Here is a 14,268-nt window from a genome sequence, read left to right on the forward strand (position 1 = left end):
CAGAGATGGGCAGAGCCTTTCTTGAGTCCAAATTTGTGGTACCAGAGCTGCCCCCTCCCACCACAGCAGCCCATCTGCAGGGAGAGTTCATTTCTCCTTCAGCCACGCTGAGAGATCTCTGCAATTTGGGGCTTTGGAAAGCCTCCACATTCACATTTAATTTGAAATTATAACCTCCCTGTCAAAAAATGCCTGGGGGGCAAGCCACTTATGGAAAAAAAAGAAAAGAAAAAGAAAATATAAATCTGAATCTTCTTGTCTGCTCTGAGGGATAACATCTGCCACTGAGAGTGCCCATGCCAAGAGAGGATGAAGTTGTTCTTCAGAGAGGAGCACCCAATAAAACAATATCCCAAAAGAGAAGGAATCTGAACCACCTCTCAGGCAACACCTCATTATTAATTATGAGGAAGAAATAAACTTTAGTGTAGGAGCTTTCCAGCACTTCTCATGTGCCCACACAAGGCAAAAACCCAATTATCTTTATTTATGAATAGAAGGGATAAAAGTAAATGTATGGGAGCATTCATGAAAGCACATTAGAGGTGTGTAATATCAAATTTCAAAGTTCATAGCTCAGGAATAATTTGAAACATTTCATATGCTCCACATTCAGCTGCTTCACTTGTGCTTGTTTCCCTTTCAGGCACATCAGATGTTGATGTACTCTGATTATTTTCAGGGAAGATAAATGTGATATCAGATTCAAGAGCCCAAGGCTAAAGCCACTGCCTGTTGCACAAAATGGTTTTGAAACAAAACCAAAGATATATCTATAGATCTATCTCCCAAATGATTTTATTTTCCATGTGCTGCCACCATGGTTAAACAATTCTGTGCACAACCAAACAAACACAGTCATTTAACTGATTGTCTGCACACAAACATATATATAAAACCATAAATATATAACCATAAATATATATATTCATAAATAAATATTCCATAACACTTCATCCACTCGAATTTCAGCCTGCTCAGAAATGACCAGGCCACTCAGCTGAAAGGAAAGTGAAAACCCTGGCAGGAGACAGCTACAGGATCATCCATCCAGGGAGACATTAATTTCCCATCCCTCTATTTAGAAGCAACCTATGATCTAAAACATGAGGCTTCCTCAAGGGTCAGAGTGGATTTGTTTCATTTGATGTAAGTGAAGTTAAATTCAGCAAATAGCCCCTGGCCTTCAGGGGGCTGAAGGAGGAGAGGGATTCAATTGGATTCTCTGCTTTTCACAAAAATGAATAAAAATCACTGCAATAGGAAGCAGCTGCTCAGCAGCCCAAGGTGCTGAAATAAAATATAATAAAATTAAATAATATAAAATTAAATATAAAATACAATATAATAAAAATTAAAATAAAATAAAATAAAAATTAAAATAAAATAAATAAAATAAAATAGTCTTTAAGGGACAATTTGCTTCTTAATTGTGATGAGGGTTCAGGGGAGGAGGGAGGAAGGTTTGGGGCTTTTCCCAGGGTGTTGAGTCATGTGGTATTGGTTACTAACAGAGAGAGGATTCCAACTTAATTGGATCTTTAATCGGATTGAATGGGGTAATTCCTACCTCTCTGCATTCCTAATGGATGTCACAAGGGCAGGAGTTAAGTGCTGAAGGCTGCTCTGATTTGAGAGCAGCTTCCAGGGGATCCTGGGGCAAAGACAATTCCTGGGATGTCCACTGAGAAAGAAATGATCATCCAGGTGGGTACATTCCAGCAGGATTCTGGAATAATTACTGCCCACTCAGCCAGTTCTTACAAGTAGGACACACGTCCTTTGCTCTGTATTTTTTCCCCCAATAAAGCAGTTTATTCCCATTTAGCAGCTCTCCTAGTTCCAAGCAGAATGTGGCCATAACCAGCCCCGTTCCACACTCAGGTACTCAGTGCAAAATGTCCAAGGCAGAAACAGAGCTGCAGGTAATTGGAGCTCTAATTGTCCCAAAGAATTGATGGTTTTGTTAAACAGCCCAGAGAAAACACACTCCTATTTCCACTGAAAAAACCCTGAAATGGTGACTCTCTGCCAGTCCAAAAACAGTGCAGGGAATGTTGATAAACAAAGGTAACACCTTTGGGATGGAGTTGTAAAAACCAGCACAATGTGAGTGAGTTCCCTCCACATAACCATGACACAATATTCTCTGCTGTGGAGGTAAAGAAGAGTTCTGGAAATGTTTCTGGAAAAGGGATTTCCAGTCCTGGCTTAAGAGCTCCCATGACAGCAAAATTACTGGCAGTGTTTAAAGCATCTGTTTCACTTCCCTTATAGCTGAAGAGCCACAGGAAAAAACCAGCACCAAAGTCACCTGGAGCATGACTGCACTGCCCCACAGAAAATACACAATATTCGGTGTCAATTAATGATTATCTCATTGCTGGGCACTGTAAGCAGTTGGAACAGAGTTATGTTTCATGGAAAAAAGAACTCTCAGTCACTGCTCTGGTGAAACACCTTCAGAGGACAGGCAGACAAAGAGAACACATCAAAAATCCTGAGACCACTGAGATTTCCCTGTGGGATTGGACACCAACCTGGGAGGGTGGGACTGCATCCCCTGGAGCTGGGACTGGACACTGAACCCCACATGGAAATGGACCCAAACTGGTCAAAGTGTGAGAACTCCTGACCCTCATCCACCTTGGGTGTAGCCCTGACTGGGCTCTTGCACTGCCCAAGGTGAATCCTTTGAAGGACACACCTTCATTTATGTATTTTAATAAATCCTCTTATTTTAATAAATAAATTATTTATTTACTCCTATTTATTTTAAAAACCCCTGCTTTATTCCTTTAACTCTGTTCCAGGGAGCCTCTCCAGGCATCACCCTGAAAATTGGCTTCAATGGCAGAAATAGAAAGTTTTAATTTCCTTTAGCTCTTGTGTGTGTAACACTGATGGCAGCAAAGTGGGGGACACTCAGGAGACCCCAGTGATGGACTGGGGACATCCCACCAATGCCCAGGACACAGGACGTGCCCTTTGCTCCAGGGCAGGGTGGCACCACCCTCCTGGTGGGACCCCACCCTGGGGTCCATCCCTGCTCCTGGCAGCACCATCCTCCCCCCAGCACCACAGCACTGCCAAACGCCCAGAGCACAAAGAGGAGGTTCCTTTATCCTCATGAACAGAGCCCAGAATCCAAAATTGCTGTTTTGACTGGGAGACAGATGACTCCAGCTCTGCCAACACCCAAGGTGCTCCCAATGCCAAAACTCACTTTGCTCACACATATGCTGCAATGCACTGAAACAGAAGCTCTGGAACTCCTTTCTTTGTCCTTTGGTCCTCATTTTTGTGCTTCCCATGTCAGTTCTTCCCTTTTCTTTCCTCTTCCTCCACTGCCCTTTCAATGCTCACCCATTTTAAGGCCTTGGCACCTTTCTGTACAGCCCATTCTGTTGTGTTTTTTCCTATCCTCTGGAAATCATATCACAAGCAACTCGTGTTTGATTGTGTCACACAAGGTATCCAGTCTCCATCTGAACACATCACAGTTCATTACAGTGGTTAATCACAGATTAAAAAAAAAATAAATTGTCTTTAATGTCTAATTTAAAATTGTCTGACTCCAGCTTGCAGCTATTGGATCTGATTTTTCTTTTCTCTTCTTGATTAAAAAGCTGGATATGCTTTCCCCATGAAAATACTTGTCCCTGTAATCAAGTCCCCTCTCAATCCTCTTTTTGATGAGCTAAGCAGATTGAGCTCTAAATCTCTCACTGCAGGGAATTTCCTCCACTCTTCAAATCAATATTGTGGTTATTTCCTTAACTCTCCAGGTTTGTAAACCCTTCCTTTCAGCTGTAGACACCACAACTGACCCTGGCTTTCCAGCACTCTCGTGGATTCAGATAAAATCCCTGTGTGAAAGGATCCAATTTGTCCTTCATCCTGCTGGGCTGCCCCTGGGTCCCTGGCAGTGCCAAGGCCAGGCTGGACACTGGGGCTGGAGCAGCCTGGCACAGTGGGAGGTGTCCCTGCCATGGCAGGGCTGGCACTGGGTGAGATTTGAGGTCCTTTCCAACCCAAACCATTCCATGATTCTGTGAAACAAGATTTCTGCCAGTTGCACACACCAGCTTTGCTGGGATTGTTGGGTTTTTGCTGAGGTTTCAGAGCCTGCCACATCTAACAGCAGGAAACCCTGACACAAACCTCAGTTATCCTCATCCATCAAAGCTGCAACTTCCTCCCTTTCCACAGAGGCCTAAATGATCTCTATTCTTTATTTTAATTCATTCCTCTATCAACTTTTCCATTATTTTTCTGGGATTGGTGCCAGGCTCTCCAGACAATCATCTCTGACCTTTTCTGCTTTCCCCCTTTGCACGTGGGCTTCTCCTGTGCTCCTGCAGAAGATAACAGGATAATGGAGCCAAAGCCACACTGCCAACCTTGTATGATGTCCCAAAGACCACAACCAAGACTCTTCCCAACAGATATTGACAGTCTCACCTCTCCCACAGCACTCCTGCCCACCCATCCCAGTTCAGCTGGCACACAGGTACAGAGATGCCAAATCCAGGGGCTGAGAACAACACACACCAAAAGCCACCACCAGAGCCTGCTCAGGAAAACACTTTCAGAAGCTTCAGTGCTCTTTTTTAGCAAAAAACTGTAAATTCTGTAAAATTTTCTAAAATTTTATTTTTAGGAGAGTTCAGCTTTGACCCATCTATGTATTTCATTAGAAACTGGAGTATTGGGATTCAAACTGAAGGAGTAAGGGGTTCAAACTGAAAAGAGGGGGATTTTGGGCGAGATTATCAGGAAGAAATTGTTCCCTGTGAGGCTGGGCAGGCCCTGGCACAGATTGCCCAGAGAAGCTGTGGCTGCCCCATCCCTGGAAATGTCCAAGGAGAGGTTGGACAGGTCTTGGCTGCAATGAGATCTTTAAGGTCCCTTCCACCCCAAACCCCTTTGGAATTCTGTGTGACATCAGCTCAGTGAGAAGTTTGCTTCCCAGGAATTGCCTCTGTCCACTGCATCCCTTGGAGTGATAGGATTCAAACTGAAGGAGTAATGGCTTCAAACTGAAAAGAGGGGGATTTTGGGCGAGATTATCAGGAAGAAATTGTTCCCTGTGAGGCTGGGCAGGCCCTTGCACAGAGAAGCTGTGGCTGCCCCATCCCTGGAAATGTCCAAGGAAAGGTTGGACAGGGCTTGGCTGCAATGAGATCTTTAAGGTCCCTTCCACCCCAAACCCCTTTGGAATTCTGTATGGCATCAGCACAGTGAGAGATCTGTTTCCCAGGAATTGCCTGCCCCCAGGAGCACGTTTAGGATCAGAAATGGACTGAACTCTCCCGTGGCAGCCCCCGCTGGGTGATGCTAAGTGCACTGGACAGGCTCTCCTCTCCAAGGTGTGCTGCCGATCGCGGATTAGCGGCTCCGGCAGCGCCCGCAGCCTCGCCTGTCTGACACCATTTACCTGGCCTGAAATTACAGTTCAATTACTGCAGCAATATCTCATTCAGGCAGAACAAAGAAAGGGAAAATATGCAAATGAGCACATTTAAATTCACTTAATTTGAAGGACTAAGATTTTTAAGGGCACGTTCCCTCTCCGGGGACCTTTGGGTTCAGGGATTATAAAATACACGAAGCTATAAATGGTTAAATGGGTTGTCATTGCCTGAGCATCCAAACTTTGCATACATTATTCTTTTCAGTGAGTGCATTATGTAATTAGCAGGGAAAATACACAACATTCCTGACTATATCCTACCCAGGGATGCAAAATTTGGTCTGACCACCCATTTCAGGGAGCTCTGTGCACAGACAAGCTCAGCATACATTTTGGAGGATCACAGAGGAATAGGTTTGTAGGGAGAACACTGCTTATCTGCTGAAGGCAAAGATTATTCCATTTTTTTTGTGGTACACATGATAAGATTGTGAATAACCCTGCAGGTTTGTTGCCTGTTGTGGTTTTCATGGTTGTTTTTTTCTTTAATGAACACTGAGGCATGATTTAATGCACCAAAGATGAAATTTTCCTCTTGCCATGCAGCTGGAATTCTGTGAGGTTTCACTGCACAGGGATGTCTGACAGGGGGAATGGCTGACAGGGAAGATGTGCTGCTCTGGCAGGATAATGAGGTACAGTGCTCCAAAAGGCAGCATGCTGCTCACGGGGAAGAAATCTCCTTTCCTTTAGGGGCTGCCTCACCAAACAATTATTACAAAAAAGATAGAGAGGGACTACTTACAAGGGCATGTAGTGACAGAACGAGGGGGAATGGGTTCAAACTGAAACAGCAGGTTTGGATGGAATACTGGGAAGGGATTCCTCCCTGGCAGGGTGGTGATGCCCTGGCACAGGTGCCCAGAGCAGCTGGGGCTGCCCTGGATCCCTGGCAGTGCCCAAGGCCAGGCTGGATGGGGCTTGGAGCAGCCTGGGGCAGTGGGAGGTGTCCCTGCCATGGCAAGGGGAGGGAGGAGATAATCCTGGATGTCCCTTCCATCCCAAGCCACTCTGTCCCTCTGTGATTACTTTCTGGTGCCACCACAGTGACTGCACCTCACCTTTAGCAAAGCTTTGTTCTGTAACACCCCTCAAACAGCTCCATCCTCAGCAATCCCCTGGGATCTAATCAAAGCTGGAAAGGCAAGCCCAAGCCTCTCCCAGCAGGTAGGCACTGTCTGGACAGGAATTAGCCAAAAATCAGGGGGAGCAGAGCCCTGGGCTGAGCTCTGCACACCCACAGACAGCAGGGAGGCTGCAATTCCACAGGCTCAGCAGAGATCACCAAAATCCCAGATTTAGGTGGAAGCCTAAGCCCAGCCTCAGCAGTCAATAACAGAAAGGTGCATTTGTCATGCAGGTGGTAAACCCTGAGCAGTGGCTGTGGATTTCAGGGCTCACCCTGTCAGTGGAGTGGAGCAGGTATGGCTCAGCTCTGCACAGCTGGGACAGCCCTTTAATCCCTGCTCCTCCTCACCCTACACACCCCTCTGGTCATCTGTGTGCCTCAGAGAACAGCAATATCCAGGGCTGTTGGCTGGGGATTTGTTCCCAGTCAAACCAGGAGAACTGAGAGGAGGCAGAGTCACAGCACTCCCAGCTCTGCTGCCTGCAGAGCCCACGTGCATGGTGGATTCTCCAAAACCCCAGATGGCTCAAGCCAGGCTAACTCAATCACCCTCATTTGTATCAGTCAAGGACCTGAGCCACCACAGCTCCTCCTCAAACTGCTTAGGCTGTAAATGAGATTTTCATCACTCCTGGGACAAAAAGCTGACTCTGCTGAGGTCACTGGGAGTTTGAGCATCCATTTCAGTGGTGCCATGACTTCACCACTGCTTTGCAATGTCCAGCCTGGAAGTCACCATGGATCACCCTAAAAATATGTTAAATAAAATCTGCCACTAGAGCTGGCAGATAGCAGCTCTTCAGTTCTGAGCCATTTTCTTCTGCCCAGATGCAACAAAAGGAATATTTATCTCAAAGGACTGGGGGTGGTAATGGCCAATATTACTGCAGTCTTGATCAGTGCCTTGGCAGAACTCAAAGCAAAACTGAATACAGCTAATTCCTGTAAAACTGAGTAATAAAAAAATCAGACAGGATCTCCTCTGACTTACAACAGAATTCCTCTAAAGCCTATCCCCTCAATGAAGTTTTACTGGAACAAAGTCATTGGTGGAGTGATATGAAAGTGAAAAATAAAACACTGGGCCCTTATTCAGTAAAGCACTCAAGCAATAACCCAAATTTTAGGTTATAAGTTCACTGAACTCAGCAAACAGATTGTGGTTTGCAGTATTTTGCTTACAAAGAAGTAAAATCAACAAAATTAGACAAACAACCAAGTGTACACACAGACCTGGATCAACCACCACAGACTGCCCCAGAGAGAAGGATTTTAGTGATGGACAGACAGACCTACAAGATCAGCCTTGGGAAAAACATGTGGCAGCTTCCAAACCCACAGTCTCTCCTTATTAACCATTCTCTGTTTCCAGTAAACTGCAAAAATAATGGTGCATTCTGTAAAAATGCATGAGTTAAAAAAAAGCCATTGAGTTAATCACTCCTTCAGCTGAAAGAATTACAGGGGATTTTTCTAACAGCAAAAAAGATCTGCCCCCCAATAATAATTTCCCTTTCCCTATCAGCAGAGCAATCTTTCATCAGGACTGATTTCATGTGAAGCACTGGGGGTGCACACTGGCACCAGGCATTTTTTCCTGAGACATTGTTCCAGGTTTCCAGTGGGTTTAATGCTGGAGCAGCACGTGACAGGACGGAGAGCTGCATTTTTCCAACCTCCTTTAAAGCTGTGGGAAGACTCTCCTTAAAGGCAGCCCTCTCTCCTTTCAAGTGCCACACAAGCACAGCAGGCAGCATTCAAAGCCACCTCTTCTGTGTCAGCCAGCAGGGAAGGCTGACAGGGAATTGCTTGTGTCACACTCCAGAAGTCACCAAAGCAGACACACACTGAAAGGTGGATGGGCCCAATTCTGCCTTTTTTTCTTTTCTTTTTTTTTTTGTTTTGTTTTCCTACTCCTCTGAGTAGATTTCTGCCTTTCCCATTCATTCCAGCCAGGATGCTGTTCTGAATGGTGACTTAAACCTTGCAGAGTCATCCCATGGGCCTCCCAAAAAAACAGAGAAGCTTGAAATGAGATTTCTGCAAGCACCAAAATCGTGGAGCTAAGCTGCACTGGGAGGTCAGAGGGCTTTGGCTCACTGCAGTGTTTAGAGCTCTTGGGGACTGCAGCCTCGTGCTCTCACTGCTTGCCTTGTTTGCAGTTACACTTTGGTTTCTCCAGGAGGGCACAGAGACTCCCCAGCCTTCAAGCTCCTCCAGGTGGGTTCATCCCACCTTTAAAGCCCTCTCAGAAGCAGGAATGAACAGCCCAGGTGCTGCCTTTGATGCTCTCAGGAGGAGGAGGAGGCAGCAAGTGCAGCAGCAGCATCACCAGGCAGGGACAGTGACACAGGGCCAGGCTGGGGACCACGAGCACTCCCAGAGCAGTGCAGAGACCCCCTGGTGCTGCTCTGAGGACAAATACCATGGCAGGGTCACCTTTCCACCCCTCCCTGGCTGCAGACACGGGCAGGATTCAGCAGGGACACTGCCAGCTCTGGGTTTGGCACAGGGACAGCCTGGGCTGCCTGAGGTCACCTGTCTGGAGCTTGGCTGGGGCTCTCTCAGCCAGACTGGGAAGCAGCTGGTGAAAATCTCCTCCAAAGCTGCTCTCTGACAGACACAGCCCTGCCCAGGCTCCACCTCTGGCTCAAGCCAGCACCAGACATCTCAATTCTGCTGTGCCACAGACCAGGAGCAAAGGTGGGGATGGATCCAAGCAGGCTCATCCCTGTCCTCCCCAAACTCCTCTTCACCTTCCCTTAGCCTGAATCACACCCTCACCACACCTCTGCAGGACAGAAAAAAAAAAACAAACGGAGAAAACCACCCAAAGTTGGCGTTTTCTTCATAAATGGAGAAAAGAGAGGACTAGCAAGGGTCAAAAGAAAATAGGAGGAGAAGCCCTAATGAAGAAAACAATATAATTTTTGTCCTTCTTACAAGGAACAGGATCTGCACTTGGAAATCACACTGAAATCCACAAGCTAGTTAAGCTGTAACAATAATCACAACTTTTAATGATAAACTGTTCTCCATCTGCATTTTTTTTGATCTTCACACGTCCAGGTGCAATGAAGGAAGAAGGAAACATCTGCCAGGGAGTGCTGAAACCCCAGAAAATACCATCAGCACAGCCATCACTCACTGTGTGCTTCATGCAGGGCGCCTGGACACGCTGAGAGGAGAGACCTGAGGCACCAAATATCAGCCAGCACCTTCATCTGTTAATTGTGCAATCACTAATCAGCATCTGGGAATGCAAATGCACTTCCACAAGTCAATGAATAAAACAGAAGAGAGTAGCTAAGGGAAAAATAGGAAGCTAAATACAACAACCTTGAGGTTTGAGCACTGACTTTGTTACACAGGAACAACAGGGGGAGAAACAACCCAGAGCAAAGTCAGCCAAGCTCTCAGCTCTTCACCTGAGTCTGTCTGAGCCTAGAAGGGCAATTAATTACAAGTACACAGATTATGAACCACAGCAATCTTAGCCTAGGAGCAGTGACAATGAGCTGGGATTTGGTTCAGTGTGGTCTCAGCAGTTCCTGACCCCCCTCTAGTCCCACAGACAGTAAAATACTCAATACCCAAGTTCTACAAGGAGAAGTTCCTGGATTCCTTTCTCTCATCCAGAGGGAAGAAATCATCTCTGCTATTTAAGCAGAGTGAATGCCATGGCACCCTGCAGTTCTCCCAGCCCTAGCAGCCTTTTCTCAGGCACACTTTCAGCAGGATGAGGGTTGGTCTGCATGAGCAAAGAGCAGAGCTCAGAAGGGTGGAGATAAGCAGAGCCAAAGGGTGCTGGGAGCCCCAGGTGCACCCACCCTCACTGCAGAGCTTTGCTCCAGCTCAGGAGCCACGGATGAAAAGCCCATGAGCAGCTGAAGTGCACAGAGGGAGCTCCTGAAACATCCTGGCTCAGGTTCAACCCTGGAACCCCAACAGCAGCACAGAGAGTGGAGATGGGATGGTGCAGGATTCCCTCCCAAGGTGCAGCACATGTGGAGCCAGGGGGAACAAAAAAGAGCCCACTGACCAAATTATAACTCACTGAAGCCCATGTTGATAATCCAGGTAGATAATCACGATAACACCAATCTTCCTTCTGCTCGCTGAGTTACTCCCTTACCCAAACAGTTCTGCTAAGGAGCCAGGGTGTGCTGTGGGGAGAAGCCAGCAGAGCTCCCCAGCCCTGTGGGCCAGGGGATAATTCACACCACAGTCAAACCACACGTTCCAGGCTGCATTTCAAAGTGGAGCTCAGGGGAACCCCACAGACCTTGCAGGATCTCACAGCTCGTGACAGCACGAGGGGAACCATTCAAACAGCACCTGGTGGATGAATTTCTTTGATAGAACTCATCCCACTAATGATTTGGGGTTTTTTAGGAGTCTAACCAAGAAAGGCCAATTGAAACTTGTCATAAAACACTGTGCACATCACCAGTGAATATGGTTACAAGATTCCTGCTCTGTTTTCATTCCCATGCTGCTCCCACACCCTGTGCTGGGACATCAATTTTCATTCTCCACGATTTAGGGTTGTTATGGGGTGGGCTTTGTGCTGGCAAAGAACCCATGATCTGTAACAAAACTGAATTTCTACTTTACTGGACAAATACACCAAAAGAAATTGTGGCATCTTGGTGGGTTGCTAAGCAACCAAGAGCTCCAGTGTCACTTGTTTGTGATCAATTCAAGTCATTCACAGGGCTCTGAAGCACCAGCTCAGGAATTCCAACAAAATCTGTGCCTTGGGAAAGCCAGGGGGACTTCCCGACACACAGTAACACTTTCTTTCCTCGAAGATAAACTTTGTAGATGTTCTTTTGATCTGTGTGATATGTTAATCCATTATTCTTAACGCAGTGCTAATGGGAAGAGCTATAATTAACTAACTACAGCGTTGTAATGCGTGCAAGATAAACTGATCTAATTAGTCGTGTTTAAAGTAGTCCCTGTCCTATCCCTCTGGGGAAAGGAGCAGATCCTTTCTGATCACAGGAGCAACTGTCCCCTACATCGTTTTATGTAAAGAATAAACTCCTTTTTGTTCCTTTTTTTCCCTCCCAAATAGAAGTGATAAAGTAAATTTTTACTGGCAAACAAGGTGGCCCCAGTCCAAGCCACTGGAGGTACACATCCAAGCTGTGAATAATGTAATCTTTCATTTAAATAAGGTTTATCTGTTGGCTTTCTTGGGGTGAAGAAGTGGGCTGTTATATTTTCATGCATGAAGTTTAATTATTGAAGTAACTCATACTAAATGCCCCACAATAGTTGCACTCACTGAGTTAAATGTATATTGCTGAAGTAATATACATTTGTTGTGTATAAAAAAGTCTCTTTATTTCAGCTTTGTAGTCAAGATTAATCCCATCCCTATTTTGATAAAAAAACAATAATAAACAGGAAGAGTTCAAAACCAAATTGCTTTCCAAGCTGTGTGCTGCATATGGCAGAATTTCAACTTCTTGATTGCTGGCAGGTGTTTTTTTACTGAAGATATTTAATGATAATTTCATATACACTGGGCAGCATTTCTAAAGAAATTACCTTCTGCAAATCTCGGTGTCCTATCCTGTGCATCTTATTTTAATGTCACATGATCTGGACCTGTAGTTCCTCTGCAAGCCAGACTCCACTGACAGCAGATGCTCAGCCTAAATGAGCACCAGAAACTGGTGAACCAGGATTTCCTAATTTTTAATGACCTATCGAGAGAGAGAGGGCTTTATTTGGCTTGGTTTTTTTAAGAAACGCAATGAAAATTTATTACTTTTAAGCCAGAGGGAAGTGTTAACACAGCAGGAGTTGTGCACTCTGGTATTTCATATCAGGAGATAAGCAGAGGCACGTGGGAAGCAATGGCCAGAGGATGGCAAGCACAGCTCCAACGAGGTAACATTTCACGTTCATAAATGGCAAAAAAAGACAAATTTATTTAAAGTAAAGCTTTTCACCTCCTCTCCTTTCCTCGGACCTGGATCTAAAATCATAACATTTATTATTTATTGCTTGTGGAATGGGATTTGGGAGAGCTACACAGCACATATCAACTCGGTCACACCAAACCTTTGGCAAGGACACAGAAATGCCACCTGTCACCGCTCTGCTGAAATATTCCAAACCCACATTTCAAGCAGAAGTATTCCCAGGTAGTGCTGATCGCTTGTACACAGCCCAACAAAACACAGCTGAGTCCCTTCCTACCCCAAAAGAAGCCGGGTATCCCTAAAGATGGAAGTGGCAAAGCCCACCTACATTTGCTGTGTCTGACTACAGGAAAACAGAATTTCCTTGGACCGCGTTGCCAAGCTCCCCGATGCTCTCTGATCATGCAACACAAATCGATAACGCACAGCCCAGACACCGAGCCCAGCCATCCCAGCAGCTCTCCTGCAGCGCTGCACGGGCTCATCGCTTCCCAGGGACAAAACCAACCTGGGCACCGCGGGAATTATTTAGGAACTGCAGCGAAACCACCCCAAATCCTCTCCAAAACCATTGGGGAAGCAGAAACAAGTGCTCGCCAAGATGCAGGACATCCGGGCTCGCAAACTCGAGCCCACCTAAAGCAGCACGGGACTGACACGCCAACCCCCAGCCGAGCCCCCGGCCCGCGGCTCTGTCCCCGGACCCTCCGTGCTGCTCCCCGGCTCCGCAGGCTCCGCACCCCGAAACTTCCCGCGGGCAGCGGCTCCTTCACCTCGGGGAGCCGAGTGCGGGGAGAAGGGGCCGGAGCGGCTGCCCGGGAGCCCCCGGGACCCTCCGAGCCCCCCGGCCGGGCTGAGCCCGGCTCCGCTTCCTCATCGCTCCGCAGGGCGCCGCCGCTGCGGGACCAGGTGCGGTGCCGGCAGCAGGAAAAGCAGTTTTCAAATCCGAGCGAGAATAATTAAAGAGCGCTTTGGGAGCCGGGCAGGGCAGCCCCGCGGCCGGACACCCCCGGAGCCCTCCCCGCTCCCCCGCCGTACCTTGAGCCCGGGCGGGCCGAGGGGTCCCGGTGGCGGCGGCGGCTCCGCAGCCCCGTCCCGGCGCTCCGGATTAATCGCTCCACCCCGAAAAAAAAAAAGGGGGGGGAGGTAGGGGGGAGGGAAGGAGGGGGAGCGGAAAAACCCAACGCAACCACCCCAAAGCCAGCCCCGCTCCACACCCACGAGGAGGGAGAGGGTCCCTCCGTGACTGGCATCGCTATCTCCTCCGGCGGAGCTTGCAGGGAGCCATGGCAACGAGCCCCCGCGCTCCCCACAGCCTCCCCCGGGGCACAGCCACCCCCGCCCCGGCTTCGGCCCCGCTCCGGGTCCCACCTGCCCGATCCGAACCCCCTCGGCCGGAGCCGGCTGCCGGCGGCACCTCCGCCCCCGCTGCTCCGGGCGGCACCTGCGGATGCAGGAAGGGAGGAGAGGAGCGAGCGAGGGGAGCCCCTGCCCGCCCCCAGCCCGGGGGGCCGTCCCGCAGCCGGGCAGGTGCCGGCGAGGGGCCCCCAGGGCCGGCCAGCCCAGAACCGGGCTGGGAGGAGCAGAACGGAGCGGCCGAACGGAGGGCGCTGCCCCCGGCGGGACCCGGGATGCTCTCGCTCCGGCGGGCAGCGGCTCCGCCGAAACGCAGGCGAGGAGGAGCGAGGCGCTGCCGGGGAAGGGACGGTCCCCGCTTCCTC

At 48.2% G+C, this 14,268-nt stretch overlaps 1 protein-coding gene across 1 annotated transcript in view; it reads right to left on the reverse strand.

Annotated features, from left to right (window-relative positions):
- CHL1 (cell adhesion molecule L1 like) overlaps positions 1 to 13,675 on the reverse strand; it is a 126,363-nt gene extending 112,688 nt beyond the window's left edge. Inside the window, exon 1 of the mRNA XM_050979136.1 lies at positions 13,586 to 13,675. The gene's annotated coding sequence lies outside the window, so the exon portion shown is untranslated. The remainder of the gene's footprint in view (positions 1 to 13,585) is intronic.
- Positions 13,676 to 14,268: the final 593 nt, after the last annotated feature.

This window comes from Serinus canaria, chromosome 12 (assembly GCF_022539315.1).
Source record: "Serinus canaria isolate serCan28SL12 chromosome 12, serCan2020, whole genome shotgun sequence".
Classification (NCBI taxonomy): Eukaryota; Metazoa; Chordata; class Aves; order Passeriformes; family Fringillidae; genus Serinus; species Serinus canaria.